The sequence below is a fragment of the Sciurus vulgaris genome (genome assembly GCF_902686455.1).
Source record: "Sciurus vulgaris genome assembly, chromosome: 9".
Lineage (NCBI taxonomy): Eukaryota > Metazoa > Chordata > Mammalia > Rodentia > Sciuridae > Sciurus > Sciurus vulgaris.
In genome coordinates, this window is record NC_136469.1 from 30,402,660 (window position 1) to 30,429,646 (window position 26,987).

The 26,987-nt window shown below is 32.7% G+C and overlaps 1 protein-coding gene and 1 long non-coding RNA gene across 8 annotated transcripts in view; one reads left to right on the forward strand and one right to left on the reverse strand.

Moving 5' to 3' along the window:
- Window positions 1–26,987, reverse strand: part of FBXW7 (F-box and WD repeat domain containing 7) — a 191,202-nt gene that overhangs the window by 107,549 nt on the left and 56,666 nt on the right. For 3 of the 7 annotated variants that reach the window (XM_079153430.1, XM_079153434.1, XM_079153431.1), the window contains exon 2: window positions 22,731–22,778. The exons of 1 other annotated variant lie outside the window; for it this stretch is intronic. The gene's annotated coding sequence lies outside the window, so the exon portion shown is untranslated. Of the gene's footprint in view, window positions 1–10,467; window positions 10,660–22,730; window positions 22,779–25,043; window positions 25,112–26,987 lie in introns of all 7 variants that reach the window. 3 more of the 7 variants (XM_079153432.1, XM_079153433.1, XM_079153435.1) reach the window with 2 other exon arrangements.
- LOC306669448 lies at window positions 6,907–19,259 on the forward strand. The gene is made up of 2 exons (XR_013766118.1): window positions 6,907–7,502; window positions 16,506–19,259. It is a non-coding gene; the product is annotated as an uncharacterized lncRNA (long non-coding RNA).

Below are 26,987 nucleotides of genomic sequence, written 5' to 3' on the forward strand. Positions count from 1 at the left end.
AAGCTTGAAATCTCATGCCTTACCCTCCCAAACTGCTGGCATTACAGGCATGTGACACCACAGCAGGTCAGGTTTTTCCTGTAAGAGCAATCTTTTTAATTTATAGCATAGTCATTTTCTTTATGAAAATCTCAAATTATTAAGAAAAGTAACACATACTTACCCTGGTCACAGAGAATACATTTCTTAACTAAATTGAACAATAAAAACTGGCTTCAGTATTTATTTTTAAATTTAAAAAATTTTTTTAAATTTGTTCTAATTAGTAATACATGACAGTAGAATGCACTTTGATATATCATATATAATGGAGTACAATTTCTCATTCTTCTGGTTTACATGATGTAGAATCCCACCGGTCCTATAGTTATATATGTATACAGGGTAATAATGTCTGATTCATTCTACTGTCCTTCCTATTCCCATATCTCCTCCCCTCCCTTCAATCCCTTCTACCTAAAGTAACTCTAAATCTCTGTTTGCAACATGTATCTAAGATGATTCTAAAACGGAGAATGTGAAGCCCTAATCAAAATTTAATTATGGTTGTAAGTTATTAAAAATTAAATTATTAAACTCTGTACCTGAAATTTTGTTCTACATTAAGGCATTTTTGTTGTTGTTTTAGTTGTAGATGGACACAGTACCTTTATTTTATTTTTATGTGGTGCTGAGGATCAAACCCAGGGCCTCAAGCATGCTAGGCAAATGCTCTACTACAGAGCCACAAACCCAGTCCCTACATTAAGGTATTTTAAAGCACTTTTTATAATGCTCTAAACAGATGCATCCTGAAATATCAAAACACCACTTTAGAAATATCAGAACAAGTTTAACCACTTTAAAAATGGGAGGAACAACATAGATGGTGTTCACAGAAAAGGGAAGAAAATATCCTGAAACAAAACAAGTATACCAATTTAGTATACAGATGTAATCTAAGCATTCCATACCCATTTCCCTGCCCCAAATTACATCCTATCTGCTTTATTCAGAACGTCATTTGGACCTTAACCATTCATATCACTTTCAATCCTCTTTGGCAATTCATGTTCATTACTCTAACATTCTGAATCAAATTCTGGCTTGGGGAATTACTGAAAGGTCAGAAACAGCTCTGAAACTGTTTTTCTTCATACAAATTTATATGATTTGTTCCCCAAAACTTTCACAATAAAACTTGTCTGTTCTATGTAAAAATTTAAACACAGAAGTGGCAAATATATCCATCATATTGAAGTAAAAAGAATATAAACACTGATCAAGAACAATTTACACTGATGAAACAGAAAATAAGTATCAAAACTACAGTCTTACATAGAATAAGATGTAAGAATACTACTAAATGAATATTTTATTAAGATAACTAAAGCTTTCAGAAGTATGTACTTCACAATTTCAGACATGTCAATCTCAAAGCTTGTTTCTTTATCCCTCCTTCCTTCTCTCCTGTTAGAGAAAAAAAATCAATTACTACCATTTCCAAAACTAATACGATGGGTTATTCTGATTTTGTCTACCCCTAGACCTTTTCTAGAAACTTGGCTACTTAATCACTCTTGAGTGCATTTTCCAATAACTTAACTTCCTTTCTCTAGGCCCCACCTACTGAAGGGTCCATCACCTTCCAACAGCACCACAGGCTGTCAAGCAGCCTTTAGCATTTGGGTCACTGAGGGAGCATTTAACACCCAAACCATAACAATACCTTTACCTACACCAAATTTTGACCAGATTTAAATCTGCAATGGAAAACACACGGTAAAAGAAAAGAAAAACACTAAATAAAAGGTTTTGTTTTGTATTCTTTTGGTTTTTCTTTTAATCAATGGGTTCTTAACGACTACCAAGTATATGCAAGAATCAGTTGGACAGTCACTTTAAGCCAAAAAAACTCCCTTTTATACTGTGTTGTTTTAAATCTCAGTTGTAATTTAATTCATAACATCGAGAAGACTTAAATTAGTAATTTATATGTCACAGTTAGTTTAAAAATTACCAAGGTTATCTGAAAGGAAGGTATTTCCCCCCACCTTAGTAGGTTTTAGTATTTTAATTTTAAAAATATGGTTTAAGAGTAATATCTACCATGGTCTGGACAAATCTAACATATACCAGGTATTTGGTGCTTTATATTTATTATCTGTTTTAAACTTCACCTAAAACATTGATTAGATTATTAACTTCACTTTAGAGTTGAGGAGACATTGAAACTATTATGAGATTTCCCTCAGATCATAATAAGAAGTGGGTTTAGGTTTTTACCAAATACCTCATTTCAAGGCCTTTCTCCCCGCCCCCCCCCCCCCGCCCCTTTTGGTGAGACTGGGGTTTGAACCCAGAGTAAACGTTTTACCACCAAGCTACATCCCCAGACCTTTTAAGTTTCATAAGTTCTTGCTAAGTTTTCCAGACTAGCCTTGATTTTACGATCCTTCTGCCTTCGCCTCCCAAGTAGCTGGGCTTGGATGCCAGCCTGTTGTGCTGTTGGGAGCTGTGGAATCTTCAGTAGGGAGGGCCTAGAGAAAGGAAGTTAGGTCATTGGAAAGTGCACTCAAGGAGCTATTGGGACCTTGGCCCCTCCTCTCATTGCCTGCCATGAGGAGAGAGCTCTGCTCCACCCATGTGCTCCACTGCCATGATATACTACCTCACTACAGGCCCCAAAGCTAGGGTTAACCAATGATGAACTGAAATTAAAAGCCAATACTTATACTTATTTTGCCCTATTACCAAGGTCAAATCTAAGACTTAGAAAATATGAAAATAAAGACAGGAAGAATTTTAAGTTATCTATACTCTCACCATACAGACATATCACTTCATAAATTTGCTCTATAGCCTTTCAGTCTCTTCCTCTACAATGTTAATACAATCTTTTAAAACTGGTGCCATATTTTTATAATAAAAATGCTGATGTTCAACCACTCCTCACCTACAAAAATGACAATTTCATATGGTTTAACCTAACTCTGTATGTACTGAAAGCATATAGTATTACCACAACTTTACATTCTTCTTTTGAAGAAATTTTTACAAACATCATGAGCATTTTCTTATGTTGTAATAATCTTCCCAATATGGTGATTTAAGGCTGGATAGTAGTCCAAACAAATGAATACAATAAATAACTTCACTGTTTCTCTGAGGTTTGAAATTAAATTGTTTCCAGTTTTCACCATTATAATTGATACTGGTGTGACCATCACTGGGTCTCAATCTTTCTGTGAATCTCTGATTATTTCCTTAGGATACATCCCTAAAGGTAGGGTTACTGACTCAAGGTTTATGGACACTTTTAATACTACATACACATATTCCTAAAATCACTACCTCAGAAGAACCAACTGACATTTAATCATTAGTATATGAGATTGCTCATTCATTCATGTGACTACTTATTTTTAACAATATGAAGAATTATTAAAAATTATCCTTTGTTTGTAAACCAATTCTTAAGGAAAGAAAAGCTGACAGACAACATGTATATAAATAAGCCAAGAACGAATTATCAATACCAGTTATTCTCAAACGGGTATACATAAGAGCCATGGGGAAGCTTAATTAAAATGAAGAACCTGGGATACCATTCCAGTGATTCTGTCCATGGATCCTGAAGTAAATTTGTACATTTAACCATCATCCTGAGTGATACAGATGCAAGTGATTCATGAACTATACTTTGAGAAAAACTACTCCAGAAAAAAAGCATGCTTCATTTACATGAGTAACTATTAACAGATAAATTACTGCTGAGTAAGAAGTAAACATATCTCTTATTCAAAATACAAAAATTAGCTAACGATATGTCTTCAGACCAGCATTTTGCTTCATTTCCTCAGTCACAGTTTAACTGAAAGTGCAAACACTTGAAAAAGCACATCCATGTACAGCATCCTACCCACAATTTTGGGAACAAAAAGTCTTTTAAAGCGAAAGTTTTAACACTGGTTCTGCTATTCCCTAGCAAAACCTTCTCTGAGTCTCAATGTTCTTATATTTATAAATAATAATTAAGGATACCTTTTCATGAAAGAGATAATTAACACAGAAACGCTTAGCAGAGCACCTGGTTCAAAGTAAGGGGTCAATAAAGATGCTATAATTATTATTACAAGATCATCACTGAATTAGGAAGCACCTAATTCAACCAACCCACAAAACTCTGGCTCAGCAAAAAAGGGAATTACACATAGCTTGTCTAATACACACACAGACAGAGCTTTGATAATAATGGCCTATTTTTTTTTTTAGAAAAATGATTACTTAAAAACATGCTAGGTACTGAATGAACTCTTTAATAAAATTGTCTTTAGAACACTGTCATATGAATAAGCACCAATGCCAGAACTTAATCCCTGGTCTGTTCTTTTAATCATTAAGACAATTTCTAGGATAACTATTCTATTTAGAGACTACTTAATATCAAAAAGGTAAAACATGACTTGGGGTATGCCTCAAGGCCTCAAGGGTACAGCACTTGTCTAAATGTTCAAGGCCCTGGGTTCAATCCCCAGCACAGGAGAAAAGAAAAAGATAAAATATGCATCCTTGCCACCCCCAAAAAGATATGAAAGATAAGAAGGAGACATCAACATCACCTATAACCTGATTCTTTAAGAAATTTCAGCTTTCCACTTAATTTCAACTTCTATACCTTCCACGTCAATTATTTTAACTACCTCACACTGGTAAGGGTAAACTGATTTCTTCCTAATGGTCATTTTAAGAGTTTGTTTAAGAGACCTTAAAATGTTCATTCGTAATTTGATAAGATCATTAAGCAATTTAGTGGCACAGCCTGATTAAATCCAGGCTTTAAATGCTTAATTCATGGCTCTTCAGAAAAGGCAGCTCCACTGGGGCAGAACTCACAAAGCATACTACTCAGTTACCTTACACAAAATACTGTCTAATTAGAGAGTGATCATAGCATCATCTTTTATAATCATTCTTTTTTAAAAAAGTAATCAACATACACTGGTATTTTCTGTCTCTCTTCCTATTAGCTCAATCCATGGCAAAAAAAAAAAAAAAAAAAAAAAAAAAAAAAAAAAAAAAACCTTCAGGTAGATCCAGCCACTCCACTCCAGCAAAACTCATATCAGTGAGTAATTTGTGAATAGTCTATCACTTTCACATAAAGGAAATGTACCCTTGATCAAATCTCAAATGATACTAACATTCTTATGTTCCTGTTATCAGTGGTCACAGAAGTTTTGTTTTTAGGGTATTGTGGAGGGGGACAAAAAGTTGCCTACTAAATAGTAAATGATAACAAATCTAGTTTTAAATTACCATCTTTTGCAATTAACTTTTTAAGTATCTGAATTCAGGAAAAAGTATGAAACGAATCTTTCAAGAAATATTAAGGCCAAGTATTTGATTATATCATAAAAGGAAAGACACCCTCCTTTTCACATGGTGGTTTGATTCTAATATAATGGCAATGCTATGCTTGGTTCTATTATGGCAAATAATTAACTTTAATTATTGTGTTTTTGCCTATGGTTAGGAAAAAGTGTCTATGGCAAGAACATAAATAGGAAATGACAGAGAAGTCTGTATTTGTATGCATCTGGTTCTGTACAAAACATTTTTAATATATACTAGTCAAAGAAACAGAGGTGTTATGCAGGAAGGAGGAAGGGGAAGAGATGATATTTGCTTCCCTAATACAGCTTACTGTAGGCAAGGTCTTAGCACCTGAGTCTTACTTCTTTCTACCACAGCAATTTTATTCTACAGACACAATTAGTACTATACTTCTACATTTGTGATCAATAAGTTGTTTTAAAAGCACAGAAGATAAAAACAAAAAATTAAAATATAATCACTGTAAAATTTATAATTTTGATATTACATTATCCTATATAGTTTTTAATTTTCTATATCCTTAAACATTACTTTAAATAGCTACTAGTTATTCATCAGTATCTTTTAGCTCAGATTTCTTAATGTTGTTGTATCCATGAAATCACTGAGAGCAAAAGACCAAAAAAAAAGGATACAAAATAATTTCTGGCACAACTCGCTAGATCAGGCATTTACCGTAATTATACTTAGAGTTTGAAACTGATGAAATTTATAAATGGCAAGGATATTCTACTTCACTTAACCCAGGATAGTTAATATAAATTCTTATATTTTAGACACGTGCTCTCATAATCAATACCAGAGTATGTTGATACATATGTTGATGCTAAGCTAGAAATAGGGAACGGAGAGACTAAGTTTTATTCTATTCAAGGCTAATCATACCAATGAACTTTTTATGAATTGATGAGTGAAATATAATTTCTAAAATTTCATGAGGGCACTCAAATTAATTATGAAATTATTAGTTACCCAAAACTTAAAGCAAAGCAAAAAAACAAAAAAATGAGAGACAAAAACTTAACTTTTCTGATTTTAAAAATAAATGCTGCTGCTGCTTTAAGTGGCCAGCAGTCTCACATCAACTCTAGGCTGCAATCACAACATCCATTAGAGTGCTCCACAGCTCAGAGCAAGCAAGCAAGTGGTTGTCAGTGCAGCTAGTAAATCACCTGATCCTATTACAAAATCAATTACTGCAGTGCATTTCCATTGCTACACAATCTGATGATGACAAAATGATATTGGATAGCTACTGCAAGGTCAAGAAAACTGCTAAGAACATCTTTAATTGGTCTTTTCTTTTTAATCATTTGGCCTTAGTTATAATGCAGCCATTTTAATTGTATATTTTTATTTGAAATAAATCTATGTAGTTACCTTTGGTTGTCTGGGACATTCGATGGATAATCTCTGCAACTGGTCTGATGTATGGCTACAAGAGAACAGATCGGAGCAGCAGGTCGAACGGCTCAACCTCTTCATTAAAGAAGAAATAATGCTGCAGCCACAGCCACACATTGACTTGCTCATTAGATGAGAATTTTACTTAAAAAATCAGAACTGGTAATGTCCCGTATATAGTCAAAATTGGCTAACTGCCTCATTCTGCAGCTCTCCGGCTGAAAGAAACACTGCTAAAAAAGAATAAAACAACAGCTTCCCCACAGATAATACCAGCCACAAACTCATCGCCAAGAAAAACTGGATATTAGAAACAGAAGTCTCCTGGCTACTCTTCAGAAAGAAGGTAAGGTGCTTTAATATTTCAAACTGTTTTATATTAAAGCCCAAGTACTTAACAAAGGAACAAACTCAAGATAAGACATCCTAAAATTATACTAACCACTCTGTCTTCCATCAGTTTAGATCTGTTTGCCTACTCCTTCGGCTCAGCCTATCCAACCTGTTCCCTCTGTAAATGCATACTATTTCAACAACCAACAGGAATGAGCCCCACCCCTTGCTGTCCCCACACAAGAACCGCTCAATATCTGGAAAAGAACTGCTGCAGCATTGCTTTGAGAAACAACAGGGAGTAAATTACTGGACGGATTCTTTAACTTACCAATCAGAACTGCTGACCTTTTATGACTACAATTCAAGAAGCCTGCCAAATATTCACAGTAAGAAAAATCAACTGATTTTATTTTTATACTATAGATTAATTTACAGAATTGTTTTCAATCTTATTATTCAATATAAAATTGAGTAAGAAACAGAAACATAGGCCTAAATATCTTCTTAGCAAACAAAATTCAGGTAGTAGCTAACACAAAGTAGCTAATCTTTGAGGGTAGGTGGGAGAGAACAGGAAGGTGGTTGAGTAAGATGCAGGGTAAAAAAACTCCTTCTGAATACTGTGCTTAGACTTGAGAAGTAATGAGCAATAAAATTCTATAGCAAAAATATCAGTGCAGATAATAATAAAAAAAAAACCCAGCAAGATAATCCAAGAAAGTCCCTATAAATGTTAAAAGTTTTAATAAGAAGAAAGACATGTGGTTATTTAGATAGGTATTGAAAATAAGTTAAAAAAAAAAGCCATCGAGAATCCGTTTTGATACTGAATCTTCTCCCATTTGGTTATTTGCATTTCATTAGATTTTTTTTAATACCACAAACCATTCAAAAACATAAGACACAGTATTAAGAATGCTAGTCATTTTCTAATATCTTTTATATTTAAGCATTCTACCTTTCCCAATATAATTTACACCATGTAATTATAATCCACAACAAGAATATGACATTACTACAAATACTTCACCATTTCAAATAATCATAACTTAATGAACAGTTACAGACCAGTGACTTGCCAATTCTTATTAACAACACCTTTTTGGGGGAAGATGGTGAAGAAAATGTAATAAAACATCTCCAATTAAAATGTATATTTTAAAACTTCATATTCTTTGTGGCATTGAAAGCTTCCTCATTTGTGTGTGTCTCATACTCAGTTTCTCCCCTGTTTTAAAGCAAGAAGAGCCAGTATTGCCTCTGCCTTCACCTTGCACTGCGCTTTTGATATTCATATTATACTTAAATAAATTCTTCCAAAATATCTAAAAATAGGCATGTACTTCATACTGATAAAAAAAAAAAAAAGACCTTTTGTAGATAAAGGCTATGGAAACAAACAAGCAAAATAATGCAGTAACCTTTTACTCGCCTGCTAGAGGTACTGTCTGCTGCACAGAATTTTAAATCCTCATCTGCAGATGCAATTGAGCTGGTATTGCCAAGAAGTCTGCCTTTCCTGTGCTGTTGCTACACAAGCTATTCATCGAAAGAGCACATTATATGGAAAACATGAAATACTATCAGTTTAAGTTTCTTATATGATTTAACAAAAGAACTTCTAAAATCTAGCCATAGCTCTGCTCTACATAATCTCAGATACATGTCAGACACATTAGGGGAAAAGGTCCTATTGCTGCTGATGCACTCCTTTAGCAAATGTGTGAGATGGGGAAGTTGAAAGAGGTAATGAAAAAATTAACACATCATGCTAATGTAAAATAAGGTACCAGATATTAAAATCTGACACAATTTGTATTTCCAATGAATGTACAACATGCCTATAATAGCGTGAGATTTTTATGAATTTTATAATTAACAAAAGTCCATAAATAAATCATTGTCTAGTATTAACAGACAAGTATCAATTAAACATTGGTTAATGCATACTCCTCTTAATGAAAATAAGTTATTTTACTAGTTCCTCAGCATCACTACTGTTTCTGAACAAAACCATGAGATAAAATAAAATATCCAGAAGTACAGAATGCTTCTGAAATACCTTGACTTGCAATGCTTCATCTTCCTTACCACCCCCACCAATATTCCTTGGCTCTTAGATTACTTCTAACCAAATTAGATTGTAAGCAATAACAGCTATTTTCATTATTTATCATTTTCCTTCCATGTCAGCTAATTTAATGTACTATTGATTCTCTATATAGACAGAAAGCAAACCAACAAACATAAACCTTTAAAAGTTATCCAAAAAGCAGCATGATATTGTTTACCAAAAAAGTAGTTAATATTTAAATTTAGCCATAGATATGTATAAAAGGAGAGGCATTAATATTTGTTCATTAATGATAATTAAGTATCATGCTATTTCTTCAATAAACAATGGCATTTTAAAGTTACTTCCTCCCTTAACTGCAAGTAATTCTAAATGTCAAAAACTTGTAAAACCTTATCTGGCTGATACTATTGTATTTTTAGAAAACAATTATTCTTTCATTTAAAAATAACCATATACTGTCACATACAGTGACACATTATTGTCTCCCCAGTGAGAAAAGACTCCAACAGTTCTCAAAAATATGAAACCTGAGGGTTCTTGAGACTCTTATATGGAATCTATGAGATCAAAACTATTTTTATAATACTGAGATATCTCTTAGTTTTTTACTATTTTAGAAGTATACATACAGTGAAGTTTTACTCAGACTACCTGACAAGTAATATTCTACCTCTTTGAACACAGAAGTAAATGAGAATCCAAATGTCTTTCACTAAGCTAAACTTTAAATTCATTTGCAGAAATGAAAAAGAATGCCATTCTTTTCATTAATTTTTTTGTTTGTTTCAGGAAAAGGTGGCTATTTTCCCCCAAAAGACATGTTAATTGTATTAACATGAAATTAGCTGTTATTTTTCAATGAATCTAATAAATGAATACATTTTAAACATTTTAGTTTTATTTTACAAATAGGGTAAATAATAAGAGATATGACCCATGATTTTAAAAAGCTCCTTGGGGTCTTCAGAAGTTTTGAAAGAATTTAAATGTGTCCTGAGACCAAAACAAATTGAGATACACTAGAAATGTTTGCACACATTTTTTCTTAAATCAAGGCTTACAGTTTCAGTTATAAAAATGACATACTCATTTTAGGATATCAAATATAAAATGTTTCTGAATTTTCACTGTCATTTTAAATACATGAGCCCAATTATTGTCAGATGTGTTTCACAAAACTGCTAACATCTTTTTTTTTTAAAGTAGTAGATAACCAAAAATTCTGATTTCCATAGAGTAATATTTAAAAAAAAAAAAAAAGCTCACTTACTTACCCACTGAAGAATGAAAATCCATTGTAAGGAAAAAGGAAAATGTGAGGTGATGTTTTATATTAAAAGAAATTATAAGTTTGTGAACTCTTCTTGCCAATATAACCATTAGTCTTAAGTAATTTTTTTCCAGAGAAGAAATAAACTTTAAGTGAATACATCTCCAAAAAAAGGTTGTCTTCAGTGATAAATACACTAAGGAGAAAGCACACAGTACATACACACATTTAAGAATATACGCAAGCACCAGGTGTGGTGGTGTACACCTAAAGTCTCAGAAGGACTAAAGTCAGAGAATCACTAGAGCCTAGAAGTTGGAGGTCAGCCAGGAAAATATAGGAAGATCCTATCTCCAAAAACAAAACAAAGAAAAATTATATATATGAAATACAATTAGGGAAAGTGCACTATAATAATTACTATAGTAATTGCTGTTGCTAAGAATATGTTGGGTGCTTGATATATTAAGACTGTATAGTTTAAAAAAAATAGGACAGATGTTATCTTGTCCTCTGAATTATTATGTATTAGCCTACATTTTCCCCTTTTAAGTCCCATAAAATTTAATTTCCAAAGAGGCTCTTCTTGGTCTTCTTGAGCCAAACCCCGAGTCCTCAATGTTCTAGACTTATAATTCCCATTCATTCATTCATTCATTCATTATTCAAATATTTAAGTATCTCCCATGTGCTAAGCAGGGGTGAGTAATGAAGATACAGCAACATGCAAGAGAGACCAAAAAAACTCTCTTAGGTTCACTGAACTTATATTCCATGGGAGAAAATACATAACAAATGAAACAAATATTTACTAAAATAGATGGTGCCTACTGCCAAGGAGAAAAAATATAGGAGGAAGGATGAAATGACTAGGAAGTCTCGTTTCCCTAACAGAAATGTAATTTTTTTTAATTTTAAGAACATTTTGTAAATATTAAGAGAGTAATGCCAGCAAAAACGTGTGTCAGTAAATGGAAATTTAAAATTTTTAAATGAAAAATTTCAAATACATGCAAATAGAAGAGTACAATGAACCCTTGTTTATATAAATACCTATCACCTATGATCAATACTTACTCAAGACAGTACCAATACTGCTTTATCTTTTATTCTTTTTTAAGGTATTTTAAACTAAATTCCTTATACATCATTATGGATCATTAACTTGGCCAGTGCCTTTCATACTCACAAAATCACTATATACACTCATCAAATTAACTGTACTTTCACGATCTTAACTAGTAAGTCAATATTCTTTTCCACAATGTCTCAAAAATGTCTTTTCTACTTAACTTGATCTAAAAAGAATCCAAAGAAGCCCTCTTTGCATAAGGTTACTATGTATCTTAAATCTTCCTTAAAAGCAATCAGTTGGTCCTTAATCCCCCTATGCCACTGACGTTGGTAAATCATGTTAGGTATCTGACATTGTGCAACTGTCTGTGTGGTTGTTCACTCTGTCACTTATCTTGTAGTCCAATCTCCCATATTTCCTACAAATAACTTTTGATAATCAATTTTCCAAATTCTAACCTCATCAGAAATATTATAATTAACAGATACAGGAATTCTAATTCCAGAGAAACAAACAAGAATTTAAGTCTACTAGTAATTTTGAAACACTTGCTGAAAAAAATCTGAAAAAACTAATGTGGTGCAGTAGCTCAGAAAAGACAGAAGAGGGAACTATAATATTTAGGAAGTCCACACTAAATAGCATTAAATTTTACTTTAAATTTCAACACTGAATTTCAACTTAATGATGATTCAAAATAGTTATCATTACTTTTACATATCTTCTTCCCAAAACCAAGCAAACAAAATCCAGAATCCAGAAGAAAAAAGTTGCATCCACTAATATCACCCATTAAAAAGTCACCATTTAAAATTATTCTAACAGTGCACCTCTACTTCCAAAATAATTTTCTTCAATAATATGCATATCTAAATGAAACCAATGTATATGTTTTTGCAAATAACCATTTTAGTTATAAAATCAAAATTTTTAAATGAAAAAGGAAATCCAGAATTTTAAGGCAAATTACTTTCTTACATATTAATTTATATAAAAGAAAGCTGCAAAAAGCCTTTAGTGATAAAGAATTTTAAGAATTTTAAGAATAAATATATGCAGGCCAGGTGTGGCCCTCAACAGTGGCCACAACTTTAACATTCACACTCCCACAAACATTCTATTAATAAGAATTTGGGTATTCTCTAAGAAAATACAAAATTTCTTGACCATGCTTCTTACTTTCTTCTGGGTCCTCATCATCAGAGTCTTTAACACCCTTGTTTCTTCCAACAGTGTTTTTTGATGATTTCAATATTCTCTAAAATGATATGGTTTTTCCCTACTGTGCCCCTCTCTCTTCTGAGGGCTCACCAGCAAAATCTTTAACATCTGTTTTTCTACCAACAATCTAGGCTTTCTCTTTCATGTTCCTCAAAACCCATCCCCAGCACCGCAAAAAAAAAAAAAAAAAACAGTTTCACTGAGACAAAAATCAAGGTGTCGGCAGACCAGTATTCTTTCCAGAGGCTCAAAGTTCATCTGTTTTTTTGCCTTGTCTAGGACTCAGAAAGCGATCTGAATTCCTTATTTCTTGGTCCCTTACTTCCCCTTCAAAAGCACATCATTCCAACCTCTGCATCAGTCTTCCATCTCTTCTCTGCCTTCACCTTTTTACTTACTTATGAAGACTCTGATTACACCAGGCTTGCTTGGATAATGCAGGATAACCACCCCATCCCAAGTCCTTAATTTAATCATGTATGCAGAGCTCCTTCACCCATGTAAGGTAAAATACACAGCTTTTAGAAATTAGGATGTGGACATCTTTCAGGGGACACTATTCAGTCTACCAAAATATAATACTAAAAGCACAAAATATAAAAGAAAGAGTATAAACTGGACTTCATGAAAACTCTAAAAGACTTCCAAACTTCAAAAGACACTGGTTGAAAAAAATGAAAAGGCAAGCCACAAACTTGGAAAAGCTTGCAAACAGTTATCTAAAGGGCTTATATCTAGAATATATAAAGTACGCTCACACCTCAGTGACAACCCAAAACAATTTTAAGAAAAATACTTGAGAAAATGCTTCAACAAAAGAAGACACAGGAATAGCAAATACACATAGGTAGAGATGTACAACATCTTTATTTATTAGGAAAATGAGAATAATGCCACAATAGGATGCCATTACCCAACCACTAAAACATGTGAAATTAAATGACTGATCATAACAAATGTTCTGAGGATGCTGAGTGACTGGAATGCTCACACACTGCTAGCAGGAATGTAAAGTAACACAACCACTTTGGAAAAGTTTGTTGGTTTCTTATAAAGGCAAACATACACCTACTATATTACTCTATCATTCCACTTAGGAGAAATGAAAACACATGTCCACATACATGCTAATATTTGCAGCCTCTTTATCCACAATAGCCAAAAACTGTAAACAACCCCATGTAGCAACAGGTAAATGAAAACAGGTTAAAATAAAAGTGATATATCTTTAAAAAAAAAAAAAGAATACTAATCCTCAACAAAAAGAAATAAAGTATTAATAGTTCATGCAAAAAATATTGATGAACCTCAGATTTATTAAGCTGGAGGAAATAAGGCAGACAAAGAAAGAGACACATTATCTGATTCTACTTACATAACTTTCTAGAAAAAAAAATTTACAGTGACAGAAAGCAAGTTAAGGTTGCCTGGGAAGGGGGAAGAGGCAACATTACAAAGTTACAAAAAGGTTTTCAGGGGTGATTTACACATTTATTACTTTGAATTTAATGATGGTTTCATGAGCACATATGTAAGTCATCAAATTATGTGTTAATTACATCTCAACATTTTTAAATTAAAAACTTAGAAGATGAATATGAGGCAGAAAAATTAAAATCTGAAACCTATTATTCTGGAGACTCCTAATAAACAATCTGGAGATAAATGAAGTAAAAAATCTAAAATACACTTAAAAGATAAAAACTGTTAGACAACAATACTGTAGATTCTAGGATTCCCAGATAAAAGATAAAGAAATTAAATAGTACTCCGTTCTAGTGGATTTTTTCCTCCACCCCTATCCTCTCCATGCCTATAAAAAAAAGAGACCAAAAGTTCAGGAAACTTACAATTTGATATTTTAAATATTCTTATTTCTAAGCAAGTTGACAAGGGGGTCAAAAATAAACTTTACTGGCATATCTATTTTCACCCTCTAAAAGACAATCTAATTAAAAATTTCACTTGCCAAATTTTGACATTCTGAACTCTCAAGAGGTAGAAGATATGTAATCACTTAGGTGACTAAAAAGAATGGCTCAGCTGTCCATGATCCAGCATATAGCAGAGACACTATTAAGAAGTAAACACATCTAAACTCCAGGTGAGACAGACTCTTCTCAGTAAGCAATATTATATTAGGCAAGTCATGTCATATACAACCATTTACTTAAATAAAAATGAGAACATAATCATACCATGCTGCATTGCTACCACAATCCCATCTCTACTTTCAGAGAATCAAATAGTGTGACACACAGGGAATTCCATTCTAAAACAGCTCTATTAAGAGTGAACTTCTAAGTGTTGGGGGAATATAGCTCACTGATAGAACATTTGCCTAGCATGCTCAAGGTCCTGAGTTCAGTCCTCAATACCAGGAATGTGGGGAGACACAGAGTGAACTTATTTATAACTGGGAAGAATACCTGAAGTATGGATATGACAAGAAGCTAGGCCAAAAAAAAAAAAAAAAAAATAGAGTAGGGAGGAGGAAGTGGAGCTTGTTAAGGATGAACCAACCCAGCTGTACTCAGTTTACTATGCCAGATAAGCAATTCAATCTTCCCCCTTTGTGGAATATCTGAAAACAAAACCAAAACAACCTGTAATCCCAGTGGCTAGGGAGGCTGAGGCAGGAGAACCACAAGTTCAAAGCCAGACTCAATAAAACTGAGGCATTAAGTAAAGCAGTAAGACCCTGTCTCTAAATAAAATATAAAATAGGGCTGGGAATGTGGCTCCAGTGGTTGAGTGCCCCTGAGTTCAATCCCCAGTACCAAAAATAAATAAACAAATACAACCCTAACACAACTAAATAGCTACAATTACAATACTGCCCAATTGATATCAACTAGTGAAAATTATGGTCCAATGACTTCCTCTCTGTACGTTCACTCCAAAGTAGTGAAATGGCCCCAAATGAGGGGGTGAGAAGCCCTGACTAGGAGAGTGGTTTTACATAAGTTGCTAGTCAAAAACAGTATAGCTAGTTCCGATTAAAACTACAGTATGACTGTAATACCTAAATCAGCATTCAATCGATCATTACTGCTAGAACAAACATAATCAAACAGTAAGGATGACATGAATACCATCAAATTTTTGAAACCATTAAAACTTCCACTTTTCCAATCAGGGTAGTTCAGTAAAAAGAGTCCATTTCACACTAGTTCCTGCCTTAGAAAAATAATGTGTAATTATGCACCTCTTTGGGGCAATTAAAAGTACAATATTTCCTCCGTATCTTCAGTTTTGCTTTCCAAGGCTTCAGTTATCCCTGGGTCAACCACATTATGAAAATACTAGATGGAAAATTCCAGAAATAAACAATGCATAAATTTTACATGGAATGATGTTCTATCATGATGAAATCTCTGTCCTGCCCTCTTCCATCCAGGAAGTGAATCATTCATTTGTTCAGCACATCCACACTATATATACTAACTGACAAGGTGACTTATAATCACCTTGGTCACAGATCAGTGGTCAAGGTATCAGTATCCCAGAGCTTGTGGCCAAGTTACCCTTATTTTACTTAATAAGGGAAACAAAATGCAAGAGTATTAATGATGGCAAATCAGATATGCCAAAGAGAAGCAAAAAAGTGCCTCCTTCAATTGAAAAGGTGAAAGCTCTCAAATTTATAAGGAACAAGTAAAGTATATGCTGAGGTTGCTACAATCTATAGTAAGTTATTGCCAATATCTTACTGTACTTAATTTGTAAATTAAATTTTATTATAGGTATGTTCGTTGCTATAGAGTGGATCTGGAGTGTACCCCAAAGGCCCATGTTGGAGGTGTGGTTCTCAGCCTGTGGCACTACTGGGAGGTGGTGGAAACTTAAGAAGCTGGAACCTAATGGAAGAAAGTGAAGTCGTCGAGGGTGTTCACGGAGGAGTAAATGGGACACTAGCCTCTTCCCTCTTTTTGCTTCCTGGCCACCAAAGGGGAAATGGTTCCCCACCATGACGTTCTGCCTCACCACGGTCCAAAAACAATGGAGCCAAGTGACCATGGACTGAAACCTCTCAAACTGTAAGCAAAAAATAAACCTTTTTCTCTTTTTAAAATGATTTATCTCAGGTATTAATTGTCATAGCAATGGAAAACTAACACCTATGTATAGAAAAACATATATAGAGATCAGTACTACCTAAAATTTCAGGCATCCATGGCAGGTGGGTAAGGAATGAGTCTTAAAATGTATCCCCACTGGTAAGCAGGGACTACTATATTACAGTACTATATTCAAATTAGCGATGATAGTCAAAACACACTAAAAGAAAACTCAGTAATCCATCCCCCAGTCTCCTTTTATAGACAGTAGTTAATTCATTCACATTGGTGATCAATGAGGAGTCATAATGCAGGCCAACTACCCTAATATTCATAATTATAAACCAGAGGGGATGGAGCATGGTAGAAAGCACAGTTTGGAAAAACATAATCGCTATTATAAAAATGCATCAATTTTCGTTGTACTACAAACTACAGAAAGCAATGCTTTAACAACCTCTACTGGCTGCTCATGGACTATAAAAGGTATGGTGGGGGAGGGAGATACCTTCTTCCATCTGTAAAATGAAGAATAATAAAGTTTTAATAGGTATGGGGGATGGAGGGATTTAGGGAGAAAATAGCTGAGGACACTAACGTGTGTTTCTAAAAAGTCAGAGATGTTTAAACTGTAAACTCTTCTCAATGGCTTCACTGTATAATAATTAAAATTCATAATTTTAAAACCTTAAACCTTAAGGTATCAAAAAAAAGGCTATGGTGATGATTTCCTACTTTTTAAAAGCAAAGTATATGCTTAATTGTTGACATAGTTATATCAAAAAAAAATTTATATTGTTATACTATCCTGAACTTATTCTATTTCATTATTAGGCTTTAATTACATAAGAATAAGATTGTTAATTTCTGTAACAAATGGGCTCGGAAAAGTCAAAAACCCCCAAAGCAAAAATAAGAATGTCCTATATATAACTGTGAATTAAACTAGTAAGTAGCCAATCTTCAAATGGCAAGTCACAATACAAAACAATCAGCGAGTTTAACTGCTGCTTCTTTAATAATTGATGCTTTAGTCTCACTGTACTCAGCTCTCCTTTATATAAGATTTATTGAGATATGAAATCATAAAATTATTCCTACTTTCTGACAGTACTCAAACCCTGCTACCTTGGACCATCACCAAAATCACTGACCAAAACTAAAATTCTTTAAGTCCTTTTGAACATCATCTTACTGAGACACCCTACCATTTCCCACTGAATGTATTCACCTTTGGTGCAAACAGCAATAAATCCAAATTGTCCAACTATAGGTGTCTTCCAGGTACTCTTTTCTGGAGAGCACTGACAATACATTTACAAGAAAAAGGAGGAAAAGTTCTCAAAAAAAATAAATAAATAAATAACAGCACAAGTTAATATACTGGTAATGTCTATATAACACTTTAAAATTTGAAGTACCACATGAGCATTTTTTCAATTAGTGTTTTTAAATAAACATTAATGCTCAGTGTAATAAATGATTTCGGCAAGAACTGTCAATAGATGCTAAAGATGTTAGGTGAAAATTTGGCAGGAAAATTATATTCACATAGTATCAAAGTGTCACCCTCAGGTTACACAAAGAATCTTTACTACAAAGAAATCTATCATTATCTAAAACAAATGATCAAACTTAACATCAAAAATAAGCCAATAAAATAAATAATAAAAAATAATGAGCCAAATTGGTAGTATCTGAATCCTAATGTGATACAATGAAAACAAAACATTATCACCTGCAATGTAATCTTGTTCAAAAAATATTTAATCTGAATTGATCACAAGGAAATTTTTTTAAAAAGCACCAATGTAGGATTTTCTACAAAGCTACTGCCTGACTCTTCAAAAAATACAAAATAAAGGCGAGGGAATGTTTCAAATTAAGTGGGATTAGAAAACCCTGATAATCAAATGCAATTAGTAATCCTGATGGGGTCTTGGATTGGGCAGAAAGGGCAGAGTTTGGAGGTTTGGATTATAAAAGACTTTTGGAAATAAATAGGAAAAATTGAAAATGGACCTTTATATTAGATTTTGTCAAATTAAGGCTAATTTTCATAGGTGTAAAAATGGTATTATGGTCACATGTGAAAAAAATACTATGTCATAAATACACGTTTAGTATTTATCAGTGAAGAGTCAGGATGTCTAATCTAAAACTTACATCCTATTTAACCTAGAACAGTTTGTATATGTAAATGTAGAAAGGACACGAATAGAAATATTCAGAAAGATACTAATTTTCTCACCCTGAAAGTTCTCTTTTGCTTCTTCTTTATAGTATCTGGTGAGATTCCCTGTTTTTCATTAAAACTACTTTTCTTTAATCCTTTGAACACAGGACTTCTTATGATTACACTTAGTGTTACTTTAAACTCTTTGCCTACTAAATCCAACATCTAGCCAGGTTTAGTTTCTACCAATAAATTTCTCCTTATCTGAAAGTGGGTCAAATTTCTACTTTCTTTTTAATGTCTAGTAACTTTTGGTAGAAAAGACATTGTAAATAACAGCAACTCCAAATTTTGTTAAATTCTTTCAAAGGGCCATTGGGTTTTGGTTTTGATTTCATATGGCAAACTATGCTTCCCTTGTAGAGTGCAACAACTGATTTTGCTTAGTTCTTCTGCATTCTACTTTCTGCCTTTTTTTTTTTTAATGGCCTAAAACCTTGGGTGCTACCTCATCCCACATAACTGGGTAGAATTTATACTCGAATGTATGGCTCACTTCTTCTGACATTATCTTGCTTTCAGGGTTTCTCTCCTAAAGTTTAGTTAAACTTTAGTTTGGTCAGTCCCATGTTCTGTCTTCTGGTACCTCAAACCAGTTTTTTGCCACCCAATCCACATGCAAGGTAAGAAATGTACTTAGTCAAAAAAGAAGCAAACACAAATTTCATGTGGTTCATTTCTCATTCAAGAGCAGAAGTCACATGATAATCAGAATAAGAAATTAAACTGGTCTTATAAAAATTTTAAAGATATGTACTTAAGCTGGGCACAATGGTGCACACCAATCCAAACATCTCCAAGGCTGAGGCAGGAGGATCCCATGTTTCAATGCCAGCCTCAGCAACTTAACAAGGCCTTGAGCACCTTAGCAAAACCCTATCTTAAAATAAAAAAATAAAAAGGGGATGTGACTCAGTGGTTAAGTAACGCTAGGTTCAATCACCAGCACCAAAAAATAAGAACATATGTACTTAATAATTCAGAGGAAATTTTTACTTATTCCATATCTGGAATTACAAAAATTTGAAATACTTTTTCCTATACATAATCTGCACAAAATTAAAATCAATAAAACTAAAATCCTATTCTCTGGTCACAGAAAAAATAAAAAGAATCTTAATTTAAAAGGCAATGATTTATTAAGGTATGAAATCAAATATGCTATAATTGATGTGATAAATTATTAAAGAAGGCCCTTCCTTTCTCCAATCCAAAAAACTAAACATGAATTCACAACACTAATATTCATAAACAAATCACACAAAAATAATATTTTCACTGTAACACATGGAATCAAACATAAGATTTTGTTGAAAATAATTAGTTGAGGAACTGAAGCACAAATGCAAGAATAATTGCTTCCTTTGGGCTTTGGTTGTCAAACACAGGAAATGCCAATGCTTTTTTATAGCCCTGTGATAATTAAACTCTTGTCATAGTCCTAGACTATCAATGAATATTTATTTAAAATAAATCTGTAATATGACACCAAATGTACAAGCAATGAAAGAAAAAAAAACAGATAAACTGAACTTAATCAAACTTTTTAAAACTTCTGGACTTCATGACACCATCAAGAAAGTAAAGAGATAATCCATACAATAATATTTGCAAATCATATATCCGGTAAGGGTTTAGAACCTAGAACATATAAAGAACATTTATAATTCAACATTAAAAAGACAACCCAGTTTTAACTGGGCAAAAGATTTGAACATATATTTCTCCCAAGAAGACAAACTAATAGTTCAAAAGTATATGAAATGATACCTATCATCAATCATAGAAATGAAAACTGAAACTCAGAGATACTACTTTCCACCAACCAGGATGACTAAAATATAGTTGCCTTTGAGGATGTGGAGGAACTAGAACCTTCACACATACTTGGTAGGAGTATAAAATAAAACAGTCATTTTGACAGATCCTCAAAGAGTTACATACACACACACAATAAAAACACTACATTACTTGGAAAAATCCAACCCATTTATATGTATCAAAGGGCTATTTGGATTGGTTTTGTACAGTTCTATAAGTATATCTGGATTCAACCTACAAATGACATCTCCTTTACAGTATGCAACAACTGATTTTGCTTTGTTTTTTTCACATTGTAGCTGCTGCATTTTTTTAAATAAAGCCTCCCTTAATATATGTTCACAAATAAAAATATATCCATACAAAAACTTACACAATAATATTCATAGAAGCATTCCTAATAGCCAATATATCAACTGATGAATGGATAAACAAAATGTGGTGTATATATAATGGAATATTATTCAGTCATAAAAGTGAATAAAATACTGACACATGCTACAACCTGAAAATATTTTGCTAAGTGAAAGGAGTCAGACACAAGGATAAATATTTTATGGTGCTAAAGTGTTCATAAAAACAGAAAGTCTACTGAGTGTTACCTAGAGCTGGGAGGTGTGAGGTATAAGGGCATAACAAGAGTGAGGAAAACATCCTAACCTTATATAGTAGACTGTACAAGTCTGAATATATGAAACTATCACTGAACTGTAAACTCAAGAAAGAATTTTCTAGCATGTGAACTGTATCTCAAAAAAGGCATTCAAAATAAAGTTGCAAAGATGAAATGTGAGTCATAAGTATGTATAATTCAAAAGAAATTGGTTCCCTCTCACTCAAATATGTGCATCAACAGGAAAAATTGACCGTAAGTTACTTTTATACTTAATATATGCCCAGAAATCAGTTACTACATTTAAAGTAGTAGAAATCTGCTTAACACTTTTAACAACATCATTTGTTCTTAAAAATGTTACACCTATCTTATAAATACATAGTAAACATAATAGTATAATTGTTGAATAGTTAAGCATCCACAATGATTACTATGGTTTTAGAAACAGCATTTGGTCAAATATGTATTATTTCAAACACATTAAAAGGTATAATAAAAGAAATCTCACTTATTAAATATTTCTTCATGTACACATGAAATCTCCTTCAGTTAAATAAACCTATTTATCTCTAAAAATCTTTTGACTGTATTAAAAAAAAAAAAAAAAAAACACAAACTGTATTATGACACAGATTATCCAATTCTCAGCACTTTCCTCTATCTTTGAAATATATTTAATCACTTAAAAATCTATCAAGATTAACAATGGTTATGTCTATATAATCAAAGCACATAAATCTAAAACATTTTTAGTTAAAATAAAACATTCTGAGACTAACCAATCTTTACGAAAAAATTAAAAAGTAAAAGCTTCATCTAATAAAATCCTAAATTTATGAGATTCTTTATTATAGGCACCACAAAATTTTTCATATTTTAATCCTGGAACAAAGAAATTAGGATAATCTGGATAGGAAACAACATAAGACCTGACCACAAGTAATGGTTGGAATGCTGCAGTATACAGGACCTAATATATGGAGAAATCAATGGATGGCAAAAGAAGAAATCCACACAAGTTTTGGCAACTAATAGAGAAATACTACAAAATCTCAAGTAGGGAAAATCCCATTTTATTCATAAAGTATAAAGAGAAAAAAATTCTAGAACCCAGTTAAAAATTAAAAGAAATATAATTTATAATTATAATTTAACATTGGTTATTATAAATGTCCTATTATTGCATGCACAAATGTAACTAAAATTCAAAGTATTTAACACTGAGTTCAATACTTACCAACTACTTAGACAGTCTTTTAAAAATCTTGCTGATGGTAGAAATTCCCTAAATAAAAAAAAATAAATAAATGAGAAATAATTTTTCAACTTTAGAGTTATACCTACTCTAAAATCTACCCAAGAATTCCATTTAAGGGTTATTTCTTTATGTATAGCACTTTAAAACCCAAAGCATATGCTGAATCTTTAGGATATAATAAAATTTTTATACAAAAATTTTTCATAATCTTAAAAATAATTTAAATTTTATATGTAATATATGGAAGAGCTAATAAATTATCAAGACATTGGCAGCATTTGTAGAACACAGAAAGAATGAGCTCTATCACAAATAAGACATGAATAATTAATAGAGCAAGGCAACAGTATACTAACAACTTCTGTGAATGGCAGTCATAAGTTCAATTCTTTCTGACAATGAATATACACTGTCACATTATTCTGGTACCTAACTACAATCTTTTAAGTAACACCTACACAATGTAACTATAAGGCTTATAAAGCAGAACCAATGAAATGATAAAATATTTTACAAACTCATTGTTTTTATTAAAAAATTAACATGAGGAAGAATTTTAAAATCCAATAATAAAGTATTTTATCCGTAATAAAAAGAAACACGTAAACCGGCAAGTGAATTTTACTATTATAAAAGTTAGCTGTAAATAATTTCATAATAAACTTTGAATATAAATCCTTTCTATCAAGTTTCAAGCTCAAAAATTCAAGAATAAAGGTACTACAAAATATCCACGGAGTCCTTAGTGTTTGCCAAACACTTTACTCTGAACTGAGCATACTTTTTTCTAAACACTTCATGCCTCATAGACTATGTCATCTGCTTAAATACAGCAGTTGCATTTGACTCCACATCCCAATGTTTTTAAACCACCATTATGTCTCCTCAAAAACAAAACATAGCAAATAAGGCAGAACATAATGTTATGAAATAAAACTGCCTCTTTCAGAGTCAGGAAAAAAATCTGTTTAAAATCTCCTTTGAAAGAATCACTGGAATAAAAATCATCTATCTTAACTAATAGAAAATGTTGCCATACTAGAAACTGCAATCCCACATATAAAAATGTTTTCTTATGAGTAAGCCTGATAGATTTCCTATGACTACTTCTGCTAAAAACAAAATCTATCAAATTAATATCCATCCACAGACAATGGACAAAGGGGAAAGAAAAAGGTATATTAGAGAGCTAAACATAACATTTTAAAGCTGTTAAATGATGACAAGAAAACACTGTTACAACTCTGAGTTGGGCAAGGATTTCTTAACACAGAAAAACAAACTGGATTTCATTACAATTAAGAAGTGTCTTTTTTAAAAAAATAAAAATAACAAGCTTCAGGGGCTGGGGTTGTAGCTCAGTGGTAGAACACTTGCCTAGCATGTGTGAAGCACTGAGTTCAATTCTCAGCACCACATATAAATAAATAAAATAAAGGTCAATTGACAACTAAAAAAAAATACATATATATATTTATATATGTATAAGCTACAGAGTAGATAAAATATCAGCAATATACATGTCCAACAAAGAACTCATCCAAAATGCATTAGAACAATTTCAAATCAACAAGAAAAAGACCCAAGGGCTGGGGATGTAGCTTAAAGGTGAGGTGCTTAATTAGCACAAGGTCCTGGGTTCAATCCTTTCTACCAAGATAAAGAAAAGAACAAAAACACAAACATTATTAAGATCCCTAAAGATCAAACAGCACTTCAAAAACAGAAGAGAAAAAGTGCTAAATATCAGTGATCATTAGGAAAATACAGATTATAATCTCACAATGATATGTACTATCACCCACGATTTTTTTTAATCTAAAAACCTCAGAATAACAACTGTAGGAACAATATGCAGCAACCTGCATTCTCATAAACTAAAGCAGAAATATAAAATAGATCAAACAGAGAAAACTGTTTGGAAGTATCCACTAAAGCTGAAAATATACATTTCCAAAGACTAAGCAATACCACTCCCAGTTAGACATGTTCACAAAAAGATATGTTCAAGAATTATCACATCAGCCTTATCTGCAAGAACCCAAAACCGTATATAATCCAAACATCCATCAGCATTAGGATGGAGAAAAAAACCGCAGTGTATTCATACAATGAAATCCTGAACTACAATGAAAATGCAACAAAACACGATACATGTCAAAAACTCAATGTCAAAGAAGCCAGTGTAAAAATAAACTTTAAAAACCCACATACTGTCTGATCTATTCATACATAATTCAAAAACAAACCAAATTTACTTCTGTTTATGAAGTCAGAAAAGTAATTAATTACCTTTCTTGTGAAGGAATTATTGACTGGGACAGGACACAGGGAGACTTCTGAGGAGTTGATATCTTGATCTGGGTTGGGGTTAAAAAAGTGTGTTCACTTTGTAAAAGTACATCAACATAGAAAAGTTCACCTATGCTTTTCTATACGTAAATAATACTTCAATGTTTTTAAAATTAAAAAAAACAGATCAAAAATTACTTCTCAATAACTTTAGGCCATCATACTAATAATATGTAACTCATTAATTTGAAAATCTGAAATTTCTTAACAGTATTCCAATTTATTTCTATTGAGTACACAAAGATAATTTAAATATGGCTGATCATTTTGTACTAATAAGTTTAAAACCAGTTTCAATGTAAATTTAAATTTTACCAGCAAAGGATTCCTTATGATTCTCTATCACTGGTTGAGTTGCCCACTGTCTGAAATGCTTGGGACCAAAAGCATTTCAGATTTCAAGGTTTTCAAATTGTGGAATATCTACATAGACTTTACCACGTGAACATCCCTAACCCCAAAATCCAAAATCCAAATATTCTAACATTTCAGATTTCAGATTTTCCAACTGGAGATGTTCAACCTGTAACAGTACAGAAAACTGTATATATTTTGCTAATGCTTGTCCTAAACAAACTCAAGATAAATTTACAAATATGTAATTTTGCACAAGTATTTTTAAATCATTAATAGCTAGCTTGTACACTGTTTTCAGAAGCAAACAGACAAGCCAGGCACTCATAAAAACTTTAAAGCAAACTTACTAGATCTATTGTTCAGAAAATCTTAGAATTTTTGGTTGCTTCTGGTCTCCCTTTACCTGCCATCTTAAGTCCCATCTTAAGTCCCTACATGTGAGCATAATCTTAGGTGAGTGCCTAACACATCCCTGAGTATCAACCCTGGTACACCACGTGGTCCCCATTTTGGCTCTGACAAGATTAAAGAACTCGCCAAAATGCTGGCACACATACACGTTGGTTGGAAAGGAACTGCCTGCAGAAGGAAGGTGGTTCATAGAACAGCTACAGCAGAGGATTAAAAAACAACTTCAGTTCTCCTAAAAGAAGTTAGGGGTAAACAGTATCACCTCTGTTATAAAAGAGATGAATATGTTTACAAACCAAGGAACAGGCATCCACTTTAACAACCTTCAATTTCAGGCATCTCTGGCAGCAAGCACCTTCATACTACATACAGGCCATGCTAAGATAAGCAGCTGTCAGAAATGCTACCCAGCATCTTAAACCAGCTTGGTGCAGACAGTCTGACTGGTTTAAGGAGACCAGCTGAAGCACTGTCCAATTTATGAATGGAAAAGCACCACTTGCTGCCAAGGGGTAGGGAGATGATTTGGGGTAGGGGTGGGGAGGCAGGTGGTTGCTTCAGATCTTGTGTAGGATTTTAAGGAGACTTCTAAGAATGAGGCAAACTGATTGAATCGACTTTGGAAGAAGATAAAACTTGAAGAAGTTCCTGGGAGCTGCTATTTTATACTACAAATGCTTTTTAAAACTGTTTTGTTTATGAATCCTATAAAATACAGTTCTCTAATATTTTTAAGCCCAAGCCCCTTGGACATTGCAGCTCTTTTCAGATTTCATTTATACCCAAATTATTCTGTGCAGCTAATTAAGCTGAAAAAGCCTGGTAATAATGCTTGAAACAAAGGTTAATAAAGTTCTTTGACTAATCAAAAAAAAAAAAAATGAAGAAAAGCCTAGATTTTTTAAACCATACCTTTTCAAGGAAAATGTTCTACACTCTCTATTAAAAAAAAAAAAAGCCTTGCAAATAAGTCTTCTTACATACATAAAATTTCTTGTTGATATTTACAATGGTACCTTTATTAAAAATATAAAAAGTTCCATTTATTTTTATCTACCTTTTCATTATACTTACCTAATCACTGTTTCTTTTTAATCTAACCAACTTCTTCTGCCT